This window comes from Pseudophryne corroboree, chromosome 6, assembly GCF_028390025.1.
Source record: "Pseudophryne corroboree isolate aPseCor3 chromosome 6, aPseCor3.hap2, whole genome shotgun sequence".
Taxonomy (NCBI): Eukaryota; Metazoa; Chordata; class Amphibia; order Anura; family Myobatrachidae; genus Pseudophryne; species Pseudophryne corroboree.
The window spans coordinates 783,778,864-783,794,623 of NC_086449.1; the positions used below are offsets into that span (position 1 = coordinate 783,778,864).

Sequence of the window (15,760 nt, forward strand, 5' to 3'; positions counted from 1 at the left end):
TGTGACTGACAAGGCAGCTGGGAGAAGGTCAAAGGAGGAGCAAGTTTCACTTCCTGTGATACAGGTATGGATTGTGGAGAGAGCTGTTCCAAGAGGGGTGGTGCTGATAGGTGGCCAGTCAGGAGTAAAATAGATTTCTGCTAAGTGTCAGGCTGCCAACCTGCATGTGCAATGGAAGGTTTGTCTTAATACATTACACCAAGCACCCAGCCATACTTGCCTACCTGACCCTCTCCATGAGGGAGAAAATGCTCTGTTCCTGGACTTTCCTGGTGATGTATGATTGCCATCACCTGTGGTGAAACACCTTTCTTATCAATTAACTAGCTCACCACAGGTGATGGCAATCATACATTACCAGGAAAGTCCAGGAATAGAGCATTTTCTCCCTCATGGAGAGGGTCAGGTAGGCAAGTATGCACCCAGCTCTGCAGTAATTCTGAATAAGACTTAAATATCTGCATGAAGGAACAATTATTATTACAGCACTACAGACTATGTTATTATTTTGAGAGCAGCTGCAAACAGGCTAATATACTAATATAGCCTTAAAGACTAAAGCTTTGCATACACTGTACAATTATCTGGCAGATAATCTACCAGCTCTGGCTAGTTGGAATGAAAATCTGGTAATGGATGAGAGCAAATGATAATCAACCATTTGCTCCCAAACCGTGGAAAATGGACAAAAACTGGTGTTCATACAAATTGGTTAAATCACGGACAGGTTTTGTCCGTTTTCCAGTGTTTGGGAGCAAATGCTTGATTGTCATTTGCTCTCATTCATTACCAGATTTTCATTCCAACCAGCCAGATATTTCAGATTATCTGCCAGATAATTGTATAATGTATGTCCACCTTAAGCAGAGAAATCAAACCCCACTGTTCAGAAGCATATTTAGCTAACTAAATCCTGATATATAGTGAGAGGATAGAGGTTACACTTCTCAAAGCTTTTGACATCCTACTACATTGGAGTATTAAGGAGGTTCTCTAAACCTAATAGGCCCTACACACTGGGCGATATAACTGAACGATATGAACGTTCTCATTCATTAATGAACGAGAATGCGTTCATATCGTTCAGTGTGTAGGTATCAACGATGAACGATGCGCTCGTTCATCGTTGGTGCCCCGTCGCTTATGCATGCAGGCCAATATGGACAATCTCGTCCATATTAGCATGCACTGCTATGGAGCCGGGTGACGGGGGGTGTGAAGAAACTTCACTCCCCCCATCATGCCCCCCCCCCCATCATCAGGTCACCTGCCGGCCGTATTGGCCGTCAGGCACCTCGGCGACATATCGCCGTGTGTGTAGGGCCCATAACTAATAAACAGCTGCATGTAACCTAGCTAAATTACAGTACACTGAGGACTGACAAGAATGTATTCAGCTGTGACAGAGACAAACTATTTTACCTATAATTTCATGAAACATCCAAAGTGAAAGCAGTATAGAGACAAAATAAAGGTTTGTGTTCCAGTAAAGCAATTATTTAAGTAAATGCTGCAAATATATAAAATTCTATCACTCTCAGACAAAATGGATTCTCAATATATATAACAGCATTTCTTAAGTCAAGCATTATTTTAATTTGTAAGGTTCACCAAATCCTAAATACTACAGTGTTCTCTTATTTACAAATTCATTTTAACATCAATGTGCACCAATGATCAATTGGCCATGTAAGACTCTTCACCTACTGTAAACTGGGCTAATTATAAGCACAGCTCTACTACAGGATAACTCACGTAAATGCATATGCTTAGTGCATGTTATTATTGTCTGTGTCTGTGTAGTACAGGTTGAGTCTCCCTTATCCAAAATGCTTGGGACCAGAGGTATTTTGGATATGGGATTTTTCCGTATTTTGGAATAATTGCATACCATAATGAGATATCATGGTGATAGGACCTAAATCTAAGCACAGAATGCATTTATGTTACATATACACCTTATACACACAGCCTGAAGGTAATTTTAGACAATATTTTTTATAACTTTGTGCATTAAACAACGTGTGTCTACATTCACACAATTCATTTATGTTTCATATACACCTTATACACACAGCCTGAAGGTCATTTAATACAATATTTTAATAACTTTGTGTATTAAACAAAGTTTGTGTACATTGAGCCATCAAAAAACAAAGGTTTCACTATCTCACTCTCACTCAAAAAAGTCCGTATTTCGGAATATTCCGTATTTCGGAATATTTGGATATGGGATACTCAACCTGTAATACATATAATACATAATATATCTGGGGTGGATATTACAGTATAGAAAGACTATAATTTAAAGTAGTATTGTTTTTAGTTTAAAGCTAGTGCAATTAAGTGTCAATGTTTTGTACTTTGTCCTTTGTGAATACACTGCAATATCGAGGCTGCAAATAATTGTACAATTAGCTGTATTCTATTCTAAGTATTGATGTCCATGCTACAGTAAATTATTAAAGTTGCATTCCTTAAAAGATAGAAAATCATTGACATTAGTATGTTTGAATACTCAGGGGTGTTCCTAAATCCATTCCATATATTAACAATCTTTATTGGGCTTGAGTGGAGGCACAAATACGTTTAGTGTAATAGTTGACACATTGGTTACCCTGCTTAAGGGGTGTAGGACCACCACATTTCTCTCTCTCTAGATATATATATATATATATATATATATAGTGTATATATATACGTACTGTATATGCACAAGGTTGTTGGTTATGTGCAGGTAGTCTCTAGAAGATTAAAAGCAGTCCACAATCCAGTTTACAGTGATGCTAGTCCTTGATTGTTTTGTCACAACCAAAAACTTCCCCAGGGGATGTCCTTGGTTGTGATGAAACATTTTGGGTGTGGCCTATCAGAAGGTGGGCATGGTTACATCATAGGTCCCCTCCAGGAAGTAACAAATGATTTACATACTGCTGAAGCCAGGAGAATCTGCCTGCCTGCTGTAATCCGGAAACAAGTGTACGGGTATCCTGAGGCTACGCTATTTGATACTGTTTATTGCATCTCTTGGATGTATTGTATGTGAGCAATGATATAAGTAAATTGTATTTTAATTCTCTATCTATCTATCTATCTATCTATCTATCTATCTATCTATCTATCTATCTATCGTTATCTATCTATATATATATATATATATATATATATATACATACAGAAATATGACCCGGCACTCCTCACGCTCCCCAGCATTCAAGCAGCTGCTCCCGTGCCTTCTCCTCCTGTGAAATCTCCACAATATACAAGCAGCAAATAAGGGCGGCACTGGGAGACTTGTCAATACAGTGAAAAAAGTACGAGTGCTTTTATTGCAGTGTCAACGTTTCGGGGTCAATACCCCTTCGTCAGGATACATAACAGTACATTTTACAGTGTTTAAATACCTATGTTGTAAGAGGTCCACACCGCCGCCTCCAGCCGCGCTGCCTGGGTTTCCGGTCCTGACGTCACTCCGCCCACAGGAAGTGACGCGGCTCCGGTCCGTCTAGCCAGCGCTCCGTGGCTCTGGGGATAGGTAATCATGGTGACAATAAGTAAACAATCCACCAGCTGATACTCGCTATGTCAGTGTTCAGCATTTCATAGAAACAACTCACTTGTGCAATAATAAAAACGAACATGGCGCTGATTACCAAAACATATACTGTGAATAAAAAATGAATATACAAAGAAAAAAAAGAAAAAAAAAGAGAAAGATTAAAACTCCGGCAGACTCATCCAGCAGATCCAGTGTATACAGTGCACACACATCTCAAACAGTAACTCACTAGAGGTATTGCATGCGTTAATACAGATACCAATACATAATATAACTCTCACACAATGGTGACCAGTATTCCATTGTAAATAATAGCAGGGTATAGATATACCTAACACATCGGATTATTACAAGTAACATTTAAGACTCAATGCCTCATTTAACCCTCTAGGGTATTGTGTATTTAAAGTAAATATCCATTTGGCTTCGACCTGGAGCAATTTCTTAGACGGGTTTCCCCCTCGTAAAGAGAACGGGACATGATCTATGATCTTATAACGCAGGGTCGCCATTCCATGCTTGGCCAGCATGAAGTGGCGTGCCACAGGCTGATCACTGCTACCCAATTTGGTGGCCTCCCTTATTGCATACCGATGCTGTGCCATCCTCGTTTTAAATGCACAATCGGTTTTGCCGACATAGGTTAGTCCGCAAGGACACGTAAGAAGATAAATTACGAACTTGGAGTCACAAGTCAAGGGGTACCTTATGGAGTATTTCTTCCCTGTATGAGAGTGTAGAAAGGTATCCCCCTGAATTAAGTAGCTGCACGTAGTGCAGCCACTACACTTGTAGCATCCATTTTTGCGTCGCAAAAAATTCTTCGAAGGTTGTCCTTGTGTAAACCCCCCCCGAACTTCACCCTTTTTAGACGGGTCCGAGCCATACTCGGATTCTCCCGTATGGCTCGGTTAACCCGAACGCGCCCGAACGTCATCATCCCGCTGTCGGATTCTCGCGAGATTCGGATTCTATATAAGCAGCCGCGCGTCGCCGCCATTTTTACACGTGCATTGAGATTGATAGGGAGAGGACGTGGCTGGCGTCCTCTCCGTTTATATAGTTACACAGTTGATCTGATTGCTTAGCTTATTGTGGGGAGGATTGGGGAGCAGCTGTTAGGAGGAGTACAGTGCAGAGTTTTGCTAATAGTGACCACCAGTTTTTTATCCGTTCTCAGCCTGAAAAAAATGCTCCATACCATATCTGTGCTCAGTGTGCTGCATGATATATCTGTGCTGAGTGCTCACACTGCTTAATTGTGGGGACTGGGGAGCAGCTATAGCAGGAGTACAGTGCACAGTTTTGCTGACAGTGACCACCAGTATACGTTTTTCTGCCTGAAAAACACTCCTGTGGTGTCTTTTTTTTAATACTATAAACGCAGTCTGCTGACAGTGTCCACCAGGTCCATTATACTGTATATAGCAGTATGGTAGGCCACTGCTGTACCTACCTCTGTGTCGTCACTCGTCGTCCATAAGTATACTATCCATCCATCTACATTGTATACCTGTGGTGTCTTTTTTTTAATACTATAAACGCAGTCTGCTGACAGTGTCCACCAGGTCCATTATACTGTATATAGCAGTACAGTAGGCCACTGCTGTACCTACCTCTGTGTCGTCACTCGTCGTCCATAAGTATACTAAGTATCCATCCATCTACATTGTATACCTGTGGTGTCTTTTTTTCTTTATACTATAAATGCAGTCTGCTGACAGTGTCCTCCAGGTCCATTATACTGTATATAGCAGTACGGTAGGCCACTGCTGTACCTACCTCTGTGTCGTCACTCATCGTCCATAAGTATACTAAGTATTTATCCATCTACATTGTATACCTGTGGTGTCTTTTTTTTATACTATAAACGCAGTCTGCTGACAGTGTCCACCAGGTCCATTATACTGTATATAGCAGTACGGTAGGCCACTGCTGTACCTACCTCTGTGTCGTCACTCGTCGTCCATAAGTATACTAAGTATCCATCCATCTACATTGTATACCTGTGGTGTCTTTTTTTTTTATTCTATAAATGCAGTCTGCTGACAGTGTCCACCAGGTCCATTATACTGTATATAGCAGTACGGTAGGCCACTGCTGTACCTACCTCTGTGTCGTCACTCGTCGTCCATAAGTATACTATCCATCCATCTACATTGTATACCTGTGGTGGCTTTTTTTCTTTATACTAGTTTAGCAGTTTGCTGACAGTGTCCACCAGGTCCATTTATTATACTGTATATAGCAGTACGGTAGGCCACTGCTGTACCTACCTCTGTGTCGTCACTCGTCGTCCATAAGTATACTATCCATCCATCTACATTGTATACCTGTGGTGGCTTTTTTCTTTATACTAGTTTAGCAGTTTGCTGACAGTGTCCACCAGGTCCATTTATTATACTGTATATAGCAGTACGGTAGGCCACTGCTGTACCTACCTCTGTGTCGTCACTCGTCGTCCATAAGTATACTATCCATCCATCTACATTGTATACCTGTGGTAGCTTTTTTTCTTTATACTAGTAGTACTAGTTTAGCAGTCTGCTGACAGTGTCCACCAGGTCCATTATACTGTATATAGCAGTACGGTAGGCCACTGCTGTACCTACCTCTGTGTCGTCACTCGTCGTCCATAAGTATACTATCCATCCATCTACATTGTATACCTGTGGTAGCGTTTTTCTTTATACTAGTTTAGCAGTTTGCTGACAGTGTCCACCAGGTCCATTTTTTATACTGTATATAGCAGTACGGTAGGCCACTGCTGTACCTACCTCTGTGTCGTCACTCGTCGTCCATAAGTATACTATCCATCCATCTACATTGTATACCTGTGGTGGCTTTTTTTCTTTATACTAGTTTAGCAGTTTGCTGACAGTGTCCACCAGGTCCATTTATTATACTGTATATAGCAGTACGGTAGGCCACTGCTGTACCTACCTCTGTGTCGTCACTCGTCGTCCTTAAGTATACTATCCATCCATCTACATTGTATACCTGTGGTGGCTTTTTTTCTTTATACAAGTAGTACTAGTTTAGCAGTCTGCTGACAGTGTCCACCAGGTCCATTATACTGTATATAGCAGTACGGCAGGCCACTGCTGTACCTACCTCTGTGTAGTCACTCGTCGTCCATAAGTATACTATCCATCCATCTACATTGTATACCTGTGGTGGCTTTTTTTCTTTATACTAGTAGTACTAGTTTAGCAGTCTGCTGACAGTGTCCACCAGGTCCATTATACTGTATATAGCAGTACGGTAGGCCACTGCTGTACCTACCTCTGTGTCGTCACTCGTCGTCCATAAGTATACTATCCATCCATCTACATTGTATACCTGTGGTGGCTTTTTTTCTTTATACTAGTAGTACTAGTTTAGCAGTCTGCTGACAGTGTCCACCAGGTCCATTATACTGTATATAGCAGTACGGTAGGCCACTGCTGTACCTACCTCTGTGTCGTCACTCGTCGTCCATAAGTATACTATCCATCCATCTACATTGTATACCTGTGGTGGCTTTTTTTCTTTATACTAGTAGTACTAGTTTAGCAGTCTGCTGACAGTGTCCACCAGGTCCATTATACTGTATATAGCAGTACGGTAGGCCACTGCTGTACCTACCTCTGTGTCGTCACTCGTCGTCCATAAGTATACTATCCATCCATCTACATTGTATACCTGTGGTGGCTTTTTTTCTTTATACTAGTAGTACTAGTTTAGCAGTCTGCTGACAGTGTCCACCAGGTCCATTATACTGTATATAGCAGTACGGTAGGCCACTGCTGTACCTACCTCTGTGTCGTCACTCGTCGTCCATAAGTATACTATCCATCCATCTACATTGTATACCTGTGGTGCCTTTTAGTTGTGCGCATTAAAATATGGAGAACTAAAATGTGGAGGTTAAAAAAATAGGGAAAGATCAAGATCCACTTCCACCTCGTGCTGAAGCTGCTGCCACTAGTCATGGCCGAGACGATGAAATGCCATCAACGTCGTCTGCCAAGGCCGATGCCCAATGTCATAGTACAGAGCATGTAAAATCCAAAACACAAAAGATCAGTAAAATGACCCAAAAATCAAAATTAAAAGCGTCTGAGGAGAAGCGTAAACTTGCCAATATGCCATTTACGACACGGAGTGGCAAGGAACGGCTGAGGCCCTGGCCTATGTTCATGGCTAGTGGTTCAGCTTCACATGAGGATGGTAGTACTCATCCTCTCGCTAGAAAAAAGAAAAGACTTAAGATGGCAAAAGCACAGCAAAGAACTGTGCGTTCTTCGAAATCACAAATCCACAAGGAGAGTCCAATTGTGTCGGTTGCGATGCCTGACATTCCCAACACTGGACGGGAAGAGCTTGCGCCTTCCACCATTTGCACGCCCCCTGCAAGTGCTGGAAAGAGCACCCGCAGTCCAGTTCCTGATAGTCAAATTGAAGATGTCAGTGTTGAAGTACACCAGGATGAGGATATGGGTGTTGCTGGCGCTGGGGAGGAAATTGACAAGGAGGATTCTGATGGTGAGGTGGTTTGTTTAAGTCAGGCACCCGGGGAGACGCCTGTTGTCCGTGGGAGGAATATGGCCATTGACATGCCTGGTCAAAATACAAAAAAATCAGCTCTTCGGTGTGGAATTATTTCAACACAAATGCGGACAACAGGTGTCAAGCCGTGTGTTGCCTTTGTCAAGCTGTAATAAGTAGGGGTAAGGACGTTAACCACCTCGGAACATCCTCCCTTATACGTCACCTGCAGCGCATTCATCATAAGTCAGTGACAAGTTCAAAAACTTTGGGCGACAGCGGAAGCAGTCCACTGACCAGTAAATCCCTTCCTCTTGTAACCAAGCTCCTGCAAACCACACCACCAACTCCCTCAGTGTCAATTTCCTCCTTACCTAGGAAAGCCAATAGTCCTGCAGGCCATGTCACTGTCAAGTCTGACGAGTCCTCTCCTGCCTGGGATTCCTCCGATGCATCCTTGAGTGTAATGCCTACTGCTGCTGGCGCTGCTGTTGTTGCTGCTGGGAGTCGATCGTCATCCCAGAGGGGAAGTCGGAAGACCACTTGTACTACTTCCAGTAAGCAATTGACTGTACAACAGTCCTTTGCGAGGAAGATGAAATATCACAGCAGTCATCCTGCTGCAAAGCGGATAACTGAGGCCTTGGCAGCCTGGGCGGTGAGAAACGTGGTTCCGGTATCCAACGTTAATTCAGAGCCAACTATAGACTTGATTAAGGTACTGTGTCCCCGGTACCAAATACCATCTTGGTTCCATTTCTCTAGGCAGGCGATACCGAAAATGTACACAGACCTCAGAAAAAGACTCACCAGTGTCCTAAAAAATGCAGTTGTACCCAATGTCCACTTAACCACGGACATGTGGACAAGTGGAGCAGGGCAGACTCAGGACTATATGACTGTGACAGCCAACTGGGTAGATGTATTGCCTCCCGCTGCAAGAACAGCAGCGGCGGCACCAGTAGCAGCATCTCGCAAACGCCAACTCGTTCCTAGGCAGGCTACGCTTTGTATCACCGCTTTCCAGAATACGCACACAGCTGAAAACCTCTTACGGCAACTGAGGAAGATCATCGCAGAATGGCTTACCCCAATTGGACTCTCCTGGGGATTTGTGACATCGGACAACGCCAGCAATATTGTGCGTGCATTACATCTGGGCAAATTCCAGCACGTCCCATGTTTTGCACATACCTTCAATTTGGTTGTGCAGAATTATTTAAAAAGCGACAGGGGCGTGCAAGAGATGCTGTCGGTGGCCCGAAGAATTGCGGGCCACTTTCGGCGTTCAGGCACCGTGTACTGAAGACTGGAGCACCACCAAAAATACCTGAACCTGCCCTGCCATCATCTGAAGCAAGAGGTGGTAACGAGGTGGAATTCAACCCTCTATATGCTTCAGAGGATGGAGGAGCAGCAAAAGGCCATTCAAGCCTATACATCTGGCCACGATATAGGCAAAGGAGGTGGAATGCACCTGTCTCAAGCGCAGTGGAGAATGATTTCAACGTTGTGCAAGGTTCTGCAACCCTTTGAACTTGCCACACGTGAAGTCAGTTCAGACACTGCCAGCCTGAGTCAGGTCATTCCCCTCATCAGGCTTTTGCAGAAGAAGCTGGAGACATTGAAGGAGGAGCTAAAACAGAGCGAATCCGCTAGGCATGTGGGACTTGTGGATGGAGCCCTTCATTCGCTTAACCAGGATTCACGGGTGGTCAATCTGTTGAAATCAGAGCACTACATTTTGGCCACCGTGCTCGATCCTAGATTTAAAACCTACGTTGTATCTCTCTTTCCGGCAGACACAAGTCTGCAAAGGTTCAAAGACCTGCTGGTGAGAAAATTGTCAAGTCAAGCGGAACGTGACCCGTCAACAGCTCCTCCTTCACATTCTCCTGCAACTGGGGGTGCGAGGAAAAGGCTAAGAATTCCGAGCCCACCCGCTGGCGGTGATGCAGGGCAGTCTGGAGCGAGTGCTGACATCTGGTCCGGACTGAAGGACCTGACAACGATTATTGACATGTCGTCTACTGTCGCTGCATATGATTCTCTCACCATTGAAAGAATGGTGGAGGATTATATGAGTGACCGCATCCAAGTAGGCACGTCTGACAGTCCGTACGTATACTGGCAGGAAAAAGAGGCAATTTGGAGGCCCTTGCAGAAACTGGCTTTATTCTACCTAAGTTGCCCTCCCTCCAGTGTGTACTCCAAAAGAGTGTTTAGTGCAGCCGCTCACCTTGTCAGCAATCGGCGTACGAGGCTACTTCCAGAAAATGTGGAGAAGATGATGTTCATTAAAATGAATTATAATCAATTCCTCCGTGGAGACATTCACCAGCAGCAATTGCCTCCAGAAAGTACACGGGGACCTGAGATGGTGGATTCCAGTGGGGACGAATTAATAATCTGTGAGGAGGGGGATGTACACAGTGAAAGGGGTGAGGAATCGGACGATGTGGAGGAGGTGGACATCTTGCCTCTGTAGAGCCAGTTTGTGCAAGGAGAGATTGATTGCTTCTTTTTTGGTGGGGGCCCAAACCAACCCGTCATTTCAGTCACAGTCATGTGGCAGACCCTGTCACAGAAATGATATTCATTAAAGTGTGCATGTCCTGTTTATACAACATAAGGGTGGGTGGGAGGGCCCAAGGACAATTCCATCTTGCACCTCTTTTTTCTTTCATTTTTCTTTGCATCATGTGCTGTTTGGGGAGTATTTTTTTGAAGGGCCATCCTGCGTGACACTGCAGTGCCACTCCTAGATGGGCCAGATGTTTGTGTCGGCCACTTGGGTCGCTTATCTTAGTCACACAGCTACCTCATTGCGCCTCTTTTTTTCTTTGCATCGTGTGCTGTTTGGGGAGTATTTTTTTGAAGGGCCATCCTGCGTGACACTGCAGTGCCACTCCTACATGGGCCAGGTGTTTGTGTCGGCCACTAGGGTCGCTTAGCTTAGTCACACAGCTACCTCATTGCGCCTCTTTTTTTCTTTGCGTCATGTGCTGTTTGGGGAGTATTTTTTTGAAGGGCCATCCTGCGTGACACTGCAGTGCCACTCCTAGATGGGCCAGGTGTTTGTGTCGGCCACTTGGGTCGCTTAGCTTAGTCACACAGCTACCTCATTGCGCCTCTTTTTTTCTTTGCATCATGTTCTGTTTGGGGACAATATTTTTGAAGGGCCATCCTGTCTGACACTGCAGTGCGACTCCTAGATGGGCCAGGTGTTTGTGTCGGCCACTTGGGTCGCTTAGCTTAGCCATCCAGCGACCTCGGTGCAAATTTTAGGACTAAAAATAATATTGTGAGATGTGAGGTGTTCAGAACAGACTGAAAATGAGTGGAAATTATGGTTATTGAGGTTAATAATACTATGGGATCAAAATGACCCCCAAATTCTATGATTTAAGCTGTTTTTTAGGGTTTTTTGAAAAAAACACCCGAATCCAAAACACACCCGAATCCGACAAAAAAATTTCGGTGAGGTTTTGCCAAAACGCGTCCGAACCCAAAACACGGCCGCGGAACCGAACCCAAAACCAAAACACAAAACCCGAAAAATTTCCGGTGCACATCACTACTTACAACAACACAGGTATTTAAACACTGTAAAATGTACTGTTATTTATCCTGACGAAGGGGTATTGACCCCGAAACGTTGACACTGCAATAAAAGCACTTGTACTTTTTTCAATGCATTGACAAGTCTCCCAGTGCCGTCCTTATTTGCTGCTTATATATATATATATATATATATATATATATACACTGCTCAAAAAAATAAAGGGAACACTAAAATAACACATCCTAGATCTGAATTAATGAAATATTCTTATGAAATACTTTGTTCTTTACATAGTTGAATGTGCTGACAACAAAATCACACAAAAATTATCAATGGAAATCAAATTTATTAACCCATGGAGGTCTGGATTTGGAGTCACCCTCAAAATTAAAGTGGAAAAACACACTACAGGGTGATCCAACTTTGATGTAATGTCCTTAAAACAAGTCAGAATGAGGCTCAGTAGTGTGTGTGGCCTCCACGTGCCTGTATGACCTCCCTACAACCCACACAAGTGGCTCAGGTAGTGCAGCTCATCCAGGATGGCACATCAATGCGAGCTGTGGCAAGAAGGTTTGCTGTGTCTGTTAGCGTAGTGTCCAGAGCATGGAGGCGCTACCAGGAGACAGGCCAGTACATCAGGAGACGTGGAGGAGGCCGAAGGAGGGCAACAAGCCAGCAGCAGGACCGCTACCTCCGCCTTTGTGCAAGGAGGAACAGGAGGAGCACTGCCAGAGCCCTGGAAAATGACCTCCAGCAAGCCACAAATGTGCATGTGTCTACTCAAACGATCAGAAACAGACTCCATGAGGGAGGTATGAGGGCCCGACGTCCACAGGTGGAAGTTATGCTTACAGCCCAACACCGTGCAGGACGTTTGGCATTTGCCAGAGAACACCAAGATTGGCAAATTCGCCACTGGTGCCCTGTGCTCTTCACAGATGAAAGCAGGATCTCACTGAGCACATGTGACAGACGTGACAGAGTCTGGAGACGCCAAGGAGAACGTTCTGCTGCCTGCAACATCCTCCAGCATGACCGGTTTGGCAGTGGGTCAGTAATGGTGTGGGGTGGCATTTCTTTGGGGGGCCGCACAGCCCTCCGTGTGCTCGCCAGAGGTAGCCTGACTGCCATTAGGTACCGAGATGAGATCCTCAGACCCCTTGTGAGACCATATGCTGGTGCAGTTGGCCCTGGGTTCCTCCTAATGCAAGACAATGCTAGACCTCATGTGGCTGGAATGTGTCAGCAGTTCCTGCAAGACGAAGGCATTGATGCTATGGACTGGCCCACCCGTTCCCCAGACCTGAATCCAATTGAGCACATCTGGGACATCATGTCTCGCTCCATCAACCAATGCCACGCTGCACCACAGACTGTCCAGGAGTTGGCGGATGCTTTAGTCCAGGTCTGGGAGGAGATCATTCAGGAGACCATCCGCCACCTCATCAGGAGCATGCCCAGGCGTTGTAGGGAGGTCATACAGGCACAAGGAGGCCACACACACTACTGAGCCTCATTTTGACTTGTTTTAAGGACATTACATCAAAGTTGGATCAGCCTGTAATGTGTTTTTCCACTTTAATTTTGAGGGTGACTCCAAATCCAGACCTCCATGGGTTAATAAATTTGATTTCCATTGATAATTTTTGTGTGATTTTGTTGTCAGCACATTCAACTATGTAAAGAACAAAGTATTTAATAAGAATATTTCATTCATTCAGATCCAGGATGTGTTATTTTAGTGTTCCCTTTATTTTTTTGAGCAGTGTATATATATATATATATCCATCTATATAAAGCTGTTTATCTATCTCTCTCTCTATATATATATATCTATATATAGATTCACATACAGTATACATGAAACAGAAAAAAGTTACAAGATATTTTTTAAGTATTTGCTACATAAATAAAAAAATGAAAAGCGTATTTAAAATGAAGAACTACACAAAAACTTCTTTATTTAAGGAATAAACCCTTTTTCAAATAGTAAGGTATTGATTCTTGTGACACTCTCCCACTTTCCCATGCAAAGTATGACCTCCAGGGGTTATTGCTGGTGATAGCATGGTTGTAACCTTTTTATGTGAGAAAAAGTCCAAAAGAGATATTAAAGAAAAAATTGTGTTTAACAGCCATCTGAAGGTACAGTCATATAAGGCATTGAACATGAGGCCGTCAGGAGACCAATGTCGGAATCCCGACAGCTGACATTTTACCAACAGGCAGAAGCCTGACACCTTCCCAGTATTCCAACTCGGATGATGGGTCCTCGCCACCAACCGAGTGGGAATAGAACCTGTGGTGAGCAAAGCTCGCCACCAGGCCTAAGGTGTGGCGAGCGCAGCGATACCATGAGACGACTCGCTGCCTCACTGCCAGGATTCTACCTGATGGGATGCTGTCATCAGTATACTGTCAGCCGGCATTCTGTTTGCCGGTATATCATACCAGATCCCCTGAAAATAGATTCTGCTGAGAGTGGAGTGTATATCTCTACAGACTCCATGTTGGTTCCTATAGGGATGCTTCAACCTCTAACCAAGATGGCTCCCAAACCTAACACTGCACATGCATGACAACATTTTATCATTGTGTAAGAGCACGGCTGTGTACAACTTAGCTCCAGTGAGACCTGTGATATACCCATTACCAATGCTTTCGAGAGGGATCCTGAACCCATACCCGCATCCTTTATACCAGGACTGTTTCTAGACAATTTGGCTCCCACTGCGAATAGTAAAAAATGTGCCCCCCCCATAGACATTCTAAAATGTGACCCCGCCCATAGACATAAGCGTGCATGCCCTCCCGGAGAGGGGGTGTGACCTCACTAAAATGGGCATGGTCTTGCTAAAATCGAGGTATCCTCACAGGAAAAGACTACCTTACACTCCAGTTTTCAACCTTGCACCAACAGACCTCAGCCCCCACAGGAAAGAACAAAATTCCGCCATATTAAGCCCCACACAGTAGTGCACCTTGCACCATATTATGTCACACACTGCAATGCCCATTGTACATTATGCCCTACAGTAAGGCTTTTAATTACTTTTAAATTATCTGCTCGTTGCCAGGGGTTTTATGCTCTGGGTTCAATGCTCGTTGCCAGGGGTTTTAAGCTCTGGGTTCTATGCTTATTGCCAGGGGTGTTTATTGCTCATTGCCAGGAGTTCCATGCTCATTGCCAGGGGTTTCATGCTCTGGCTCTGGGTGTCATGCTCGTTGCTTATGTTTGTTGCCAGGTGTGTGTAATGCCCATTGCAGGGGTGCATATTTGTTGGTGCCAACCTCCAGGCTGCTAGCACTGCTATCCTGCACCCCCTCCTCCCATCCATTGTACTGCACTCAGTGGACAGAGTTTTGTAAAATGACATGGTTGCATCATGATGTCACGATGCACATGCGTTATTTCAGGAAACTCGTCCCCCCCAAGCGTAGTACTATGGGAGGACGGAGGGGGAGCAGGATAGCATCCAGCAGGTGTTGCGGCAGGTACCCTGTGCGATCACATGGCTCGCCCCGCCACTAGAAACGGCACTGCTTCATACACTCACTGACTGGAGAGCGGTATGACACCCCGCTTTACTCAAACTCTGCTGGTGTATATACTTACTTTGCTCCATCCTTAAACCACATTTTACTGCAGTTTTAGCCCCTTACAACTATAAACAATACTGAAAGACAAAGGAAATTCAGCATTGTATACTATTTGGTGGTACCCTCAGGCTCTATAAAGATCCAGCCACTGAGACAAAGAAGAAGATTCTGACCTATCTGACATTGAGTATACACAGTTCCTGTACCTGAAGTGGGTGTGACATAGGATTCCACCAATTTTAATAGCTGGTTAAGGGGTTTACTTTGGGAAAATCAATCTGTTTTTTTATTTAGCTTAATTTATTTTCTCTATATGCTTGCGTTTTAGACAACTGAGTCATTTTTTATAAATTATATGACTGCTTACCCCGATGTATAAAATCTCTAGTTGGTTTAGAGTGCTTTATATAAATTACAAATTGTATATGGGGGAGGGGGATCTTGGACTGCACACCCTAATTACACATCTAATAAGAGGTGCTATCATGCTGAGATTTGTAGTT

The 15,760-nt window shown here is 44.1% G+C and overlaps 1 long non-coding RNA gene across 1 annotated transcript in view; it reads right to left on the reverse strand.

Annotated features, from left to right (window-relative positions):
- LOC134935728 (uncharacterized) overlaps positions 1 to 15,760 on the reverse strand; it is a 218,803-nt gene that overhangs the window by 73,249 nt on the left and 129,794 nt on the right. Inside the window, exon 3 of the long non-coding RNA XR_010180373.1 lies at positions 3,405 to 3,525. This is a non-coding gene — a long non-coding RNA (uncharacterized LOC134935728). The remainder of the gene's footprint in view (positions 1 to 3,404; positions 3,526 to 15,760) is intronic.